We start from the raw sequence: 6,000 nt of genomic DNA, 5'->3' as shown, positions 1-6,000 counted from the left end.
TACAAAGCAGAATCCATCTGATGACCAGCATATAATGCAGAATCCATCTGCTAGCCAGTATACAATGCAGATTCCATCTGATGACCTGTAGTCCAAATTTGAAGATCACTGCTATAGGGGATTTACCATTGATATGGTGTTTAAACGAAGTGAGCTGGTTTTCAGGCATTTACCTGAACGAGATAACATACTGAATATATAGGGGGGGATTAATGACATCTTGGAGAGATATAAAGCAAGAAGTTATCCATGACAACTAATCAGCTTCTGTCATTTTACAGGCTGTGAATTTTTGAAGAATAATATGCTTAAAATGTTTTGGAGCAAACACACCAGGATAAAAGATATGTAGAGATCCCGGATGAGAAGTAGGTGTGAGCAGGTGGGTGGAGTGCTCAGGTGACAATAACACAATTGGGTTCTGATTACATTTGATAAAGCAGATATATACCTTGCTTAGTTATACAAGTGAAATTAATATTAAATGAACTTTAAGGATTAATTGACCTTGTATACATATAAAATCTATGTTTACTAGTGGCATTTATATTCGTAAGTGCAAGATAATAGTATCTTACTAGACATTTTATTAATTTAATTAATACTTAATAAAGTATCTAAAATACTGTGCTTAAACTAACATGTTTTACTAAGAGATGTTTTATGTGAATAATGATATTAATTATGATTAACAGTACAGTAATTATGGCTAAGAATGTGGTAATAAAATAGTAGGTATTGAAAAAATATAGAAATTAAGGAATGAAGAGTTTTTTAGAAAGAGATATAAAATCGCTGCTACAGACATATTACAGAGGTGTCTTCAGCTAATTTTTTATTAAACATACAAGAATAAATTAAATATTCAACTAATAGCACTTAATTATGTTTTATGATTTAGAATGTGACCGCAAAATAATGAGAAATTAGAATACAGCAATTTTCATCAGAACAAGAAACATGTTATATATGCATTCATTTTAGAAACTGTCACTAACCTTGGATTAGAGTAAATATTATGGTGGAAATAAGTCTGTTCTAAAGAAATAACATTTCTAGTAATAATAAATTTATAAATTCAATGCAGAAAGTTCTATTTGTAATAACTAATATCGATGTAGAAAGTTCCATTTGTAATAACTAACAAATAAAAATATAATAGCGAATCCTAATATGGCCTCCGTGCACTCGCTATGTAGTCTGTTCTGACATATGCTTTAGATAAGGAATATACGTGCGAAGAGGACGTTGACTTATGGATAGCATCCAAATATCCAAATGACCTAGGATAAGTAGCATCCCATGTAATTACTGACCAATGATTGTCGCTAGGTGAAGCCAAGGCCACCAAGATGGAGGATGCATCCAATCACGTTCTGGATATTCCACTATAATGATTAATATTTAAAAATAACATCATGTTTATGTAAATGAATAGAGATAGAGGAAAGTATAAATATTGTGACTAAAGTGACTATTGTGTTATAGAGAGGACGGGAGATTGAAGTTCTAGGATGACATGTAGCTGCACGTAACTATAAATGTTTTCATTGTATTATCTTGTGTTTATACATTATTGATTTTATGTTCAAGAACGGTTAAGTATAAGTAAAATGTTTATTATTATCTAATTCTCGTCTGGACATTGAATCATTTAAACAATATATTTTTTGTAACCATGGTATGAATGTGTGAGTGTATGTCAGGGGTTCCCAACCACGGTCCTCAAGGCACACTAACAGTCCAGCTTTTAGGGATAGCCATACTTGAACACAGGTGACTTAATTAGTTCCTCAGTTATTTTGATGAAACCATCTGTGCACAATCATGGATAACACTAAAACCAGGACTGTTAAGCTGGCCACACACTAGAACAACTTACATCCAACCAGCCAACTTGTTGATTGGTTGGAATGAAAATCTGGTAACGTATGGGAGTAACTGATGATCAGCAATTTACTCCTAAATGCCAGAAAACAGATGAAAATGGTCGTTCAGACAAGTTTGTTAAAGTTTGATCTAAACTATTTATTCATACAACAGTTTTGGTCCATTTTTCAGCATCTGGGAGCAAGTTGCTGATTGTATTCCTTACCATATTTTCATTCCAACCAATCTACTAGTTGGCTGGTTGGACAGATAATCTTTAGATGTGTGGCCAGCTTTAGTGTGTCTTGAGGACCGAGGTTGGGAATCACTGGTGTATGTGATTGGATCAGCCTTCACGGGATCTGTATGATAATCTTCACTAAGCCAGTGTCTGGTGACATCCTGACCTGAAGTATCACTTCTGGTTAACGCTTGAATGAGGAATAGTTAGTTCCAAGTCCCAAGTGAAAACACATAATAACACTATAAGGCCATAGACATCAGCGTGTGTGACACACGTGTTAGAGAATTAGGTGGTTACTAGAAATTATACATTCTCATAGAATGGACTTTATCACATTTATTACTGTGAAGCTTTGGGGATTTGTTTCTGCAGGGAACACACTGAAAGAGGTATAACTGCGATACTCCAAGAGGTGGCAGCCACGAAAGTGTTTATCACAGTAGGCACAAATGGCGGCGAGGTCCAGCGCAGTCCTCCTCGTCTGCGAGGTCCTCCGCTCAGCTGCCAGCGACGGGCTCCTGTGTAACGTATGCGAGGCGGTCCATCTGCACATGTGCATGACACGGGGATCTGGCCGTACCTGGAAGGCTTTGCTGAAGCCGGAAAGGCAGCGCCGGGTACCCATTGCCGTCAATTGGAAGCGGATCGCTCGCGGCATCTAAAGATGGCGAGAAGGATGCTGACAAACAGCGGTAATCTTAGATTACCGCTGTTTGTTAAATGCAGAAAGTATGACCTAACCCCTCTAGCGAGCGCCAAAGGCGTTATGCTGTGTTAGTAAATGGGGCCCCTAATTTGGAAGGCCAACAACCAGTGGCTCATTGAGTGTTGGAGGCAGGCCACTGAGTGGTGTCTATGACTGCTGGCACTGACAATTACCATCTGATAATACAGGTGGGTGGCATGGCGTGAAGTCGCCAATCCCCTGTGACCTGTAACCAAACTTATTCACAAAAGTTAGTAGGTAATTAATAACAGACACTTTGGTGAAACATCAATAGAGCTTGGTGATGAGAAAGCAGAAATGCTGTCTTTTTCTATAAGCAGCTCCACTGCGCAGACACACCCTGGGGGGGCAAAACTGGCCAGGAAACCCGATCTCCCTGGGCCAGTCTGTTGAGGAAAGCCAGGGACACATAAAGAACGGGACAAAGAAAGCAAAATCAATCTTAGGGGTATATTTACTTAAGTGAGAGTTTATAGAAGAGGAGATGTTGCCCATAGCAACCAATCAGATTCTAGCTATTATCTTCTAGAAACTGCTAGTTAAATGTTAAGTAGAATCTGATTGGTTGCTATGGGCAACATCTCCACTTCTAAAACCTCTCACTTTAGTAATTATACCCCTTGCACACATAAAGATTTTCTGTCCAACCATCCAACTAGCTGATTGGTTGGAATGAAAATCTGGTAACGTATGGGAGTAACTGATGATCAGCAATTTGCTCCTAAATGCCAGAGAACAGACGAAAATGGCGTCAGACAAGTTTGAACAAATTGTTTAGATCAAACATTTAACAAACAACAGTTTTTGTCCATTTTCCGGCGTTTGGGAGCAAATTGCTGATCATCAGTTACTCCCATACGTTACCAGATTTTCATTCCAACCAATCAACTAGTTGGATGGTTGGACAGAATATCTTTACGTGTGTACCCAGCTTACGTCTATTAGAGCAATCCTGTACTTCTCAGATGGAATCGGTATGATTTACCGCCGGGCAGGAATCCCGACAGCGGCTTCCCGACATGGTTGAAAATCCTGATCGTCCCTAGGTAAGTATTCACTAACCTAATTCCCTCCCCTAACCCTCCCTTAGGGGTGCCTAACCCGGGAGGCAATCGGGAAGCCGACTGCCTAAATACCGGCAGCCGGCTTCCCGACTGTCTTATCCCGGCAAGGGGGAAATGCCGGGCGTCTGGATGTAGACGCCTGCATTTCCCCGACGCCGGGAGACCGGCGCCCGGCATCACGATCGTAGTGATGCCGGGCGCCGCGAATGGACAGCCGCGGGGGGGAGGGTTAGGTTTAGGGCTCCCGGGGGGGACTTAGGTTAGGCACCCCCCCGGGAGGGTTAGGGTTAGGCTAGGGGGAGGGAGGGTTAGGCACCCCTTGGAGGAGACTTAGGGTTAGGCAGCCCCCCGGGGGACTTAGGTTTAGGCAGCGGGGAAGGGGGTTGTTAGGGTTAGGCACTTAGAGGGGGGATTAGGGTTAGGCACTTGGGGGGAAGTTAGGGATAGGCACCCCTAAGGAGGGTTAGGGTGGTTAGGTTAGTGGATACTTACCTATCCACGATCAGGATTTCCAGCGCTGTCGGGCTTCCACTGCGTCGCACTCTGCTCCTGTTGGGCTGCCGCTGACGGGAATCGAACCATGCGGCCGGCGGTATTTCATACCAATTCCCCTAACCCTAACCTTCCCCCCAGTGCCTAACCCTAATCCTCCCTCTAAGTGCCTAAACCTAACCCCCCCCTTCCCCGTCGCCTACACCTAAGTCTCCCGGGGGGTGCCTAACCCTAAGTCCCCCCCGGGAGCCCTAACCCCCCCCCTGCGGCTGTCCGCGCTCGGCACCCGGCATCACTTTGATCGGGGTGCCCGGCGTCGGTAAAATGACAGGCGTATAGATTTAGACACCTGTCATTTAACCCTCGCTGGGATAAAGCAGTCGGGAAGCCGGCTGTCGAGATTAGATCTGCTGGCTTCCCGACTGCATACCTCTCAGATGAAGCCGGCCATTGGAAGATACAGGAGAGCTGCTTGGAAAATCTGCTGCCTTCCCTCCCTAATTTACCAGAGATATTTTATCATACAGTTTGGCTTGGGGAAGTGCAAAACAAGGAGAATCCTTCAGAGTATCATTTTGCCAATCTGTTCTGGTTAATGTATGTGCTGCCATCTAATGGACAATTTATAGACTGCACATAAGAAATTCCAAAAATAGAAAGTATTTCAGCAAAATGCCATTCACATAGCAGCCCTGTCAGTCAGTGTCCTGCCTAAAGGGATTCCGAGAGCATTGCATGGAACATCCACGTAATATAACTAAGACTACATAGGAAAATAGGGGGTCATTCAGACCCGCTCGCGAGCGCAGGGCGCTCGCAAGCGGGTCGATGGTGCCGAATTGCGCATGCGCACGACAGAGGGAGCTAAGTCGTGCGCATGCGCGACACCCGAATAACGACGGCCAAGCCATCGTTATGGGTCTCGCACCAAAGGGGGCGTGCTGTCGATGGTGAGTGACAGCACGCCCCCTTTGGTGGGCGTGCCGGGGGCGTGGCTGCAAGACGGAGGCGTTCCCATGAGAACGCCTACAGTCTGAGTCCGGCCCCACTGACATCAGTAGTGATGTCAGTGGGAGTGATTTTGACTCTGATAGAGCCAAAATCACTCCACGGCTTGCGGTCACCAAGACCCTACCACAGGGTCTCATCGCAAGCCTGATGGTCGCGATGGTCTTGACCATCGCGACCATCATCATGGACGCTCGCTATATGGTAACCCACAGCTATGCGAGCGTCCATGAGGCCGCTCCAAGTTGAGGGAGGAGGGCCCTGATTCAGAGCGAGCGCTCTGGTCAGAGCGTCCGGCTCTGAATCAGGCCCATAGTACGAGGCACCATGCTTGAGACTGAGGCAGGGGCCATGGTGCCAGGTAACATCTAGAGACTAATCCATTGTCCTCATACATAGAGAAATGACTGATTAGCCTGCAGATGTGTACAGTCCTTATGTTGAGCAGCTGATGATTCCCAGTGGGTGACTGAGTCATCATCCAATGTCTTCTGGTGATAAATGTAACATTTAATTACACAGAGACTAGCGACCCGCTATAGCTTCACACGGGAGCAAATTCATCTCACCACTGCCCCCTGCATCACGTAACAACC

The sequence above is a fragment of the Taudactylus pleione genome, unplaced genomic scaffold, assembly GCF_031769625.1.
Source record: "Taudactylus pleione unplaced genomic scaffold, aTauple2 ptg000762l, whole genome shotgun sequence".
Lineage (NCBI taxonomy): Eukaryota > Metazoa > Chordata > Amphibia > Anura > Myobatrachidae > Taudactylus > Taudactylus pleione.
The sequence above is the reverse complement of the archived record's forward strand: the minus strand, read 5'-3'. Positions refer to the sequence as shown.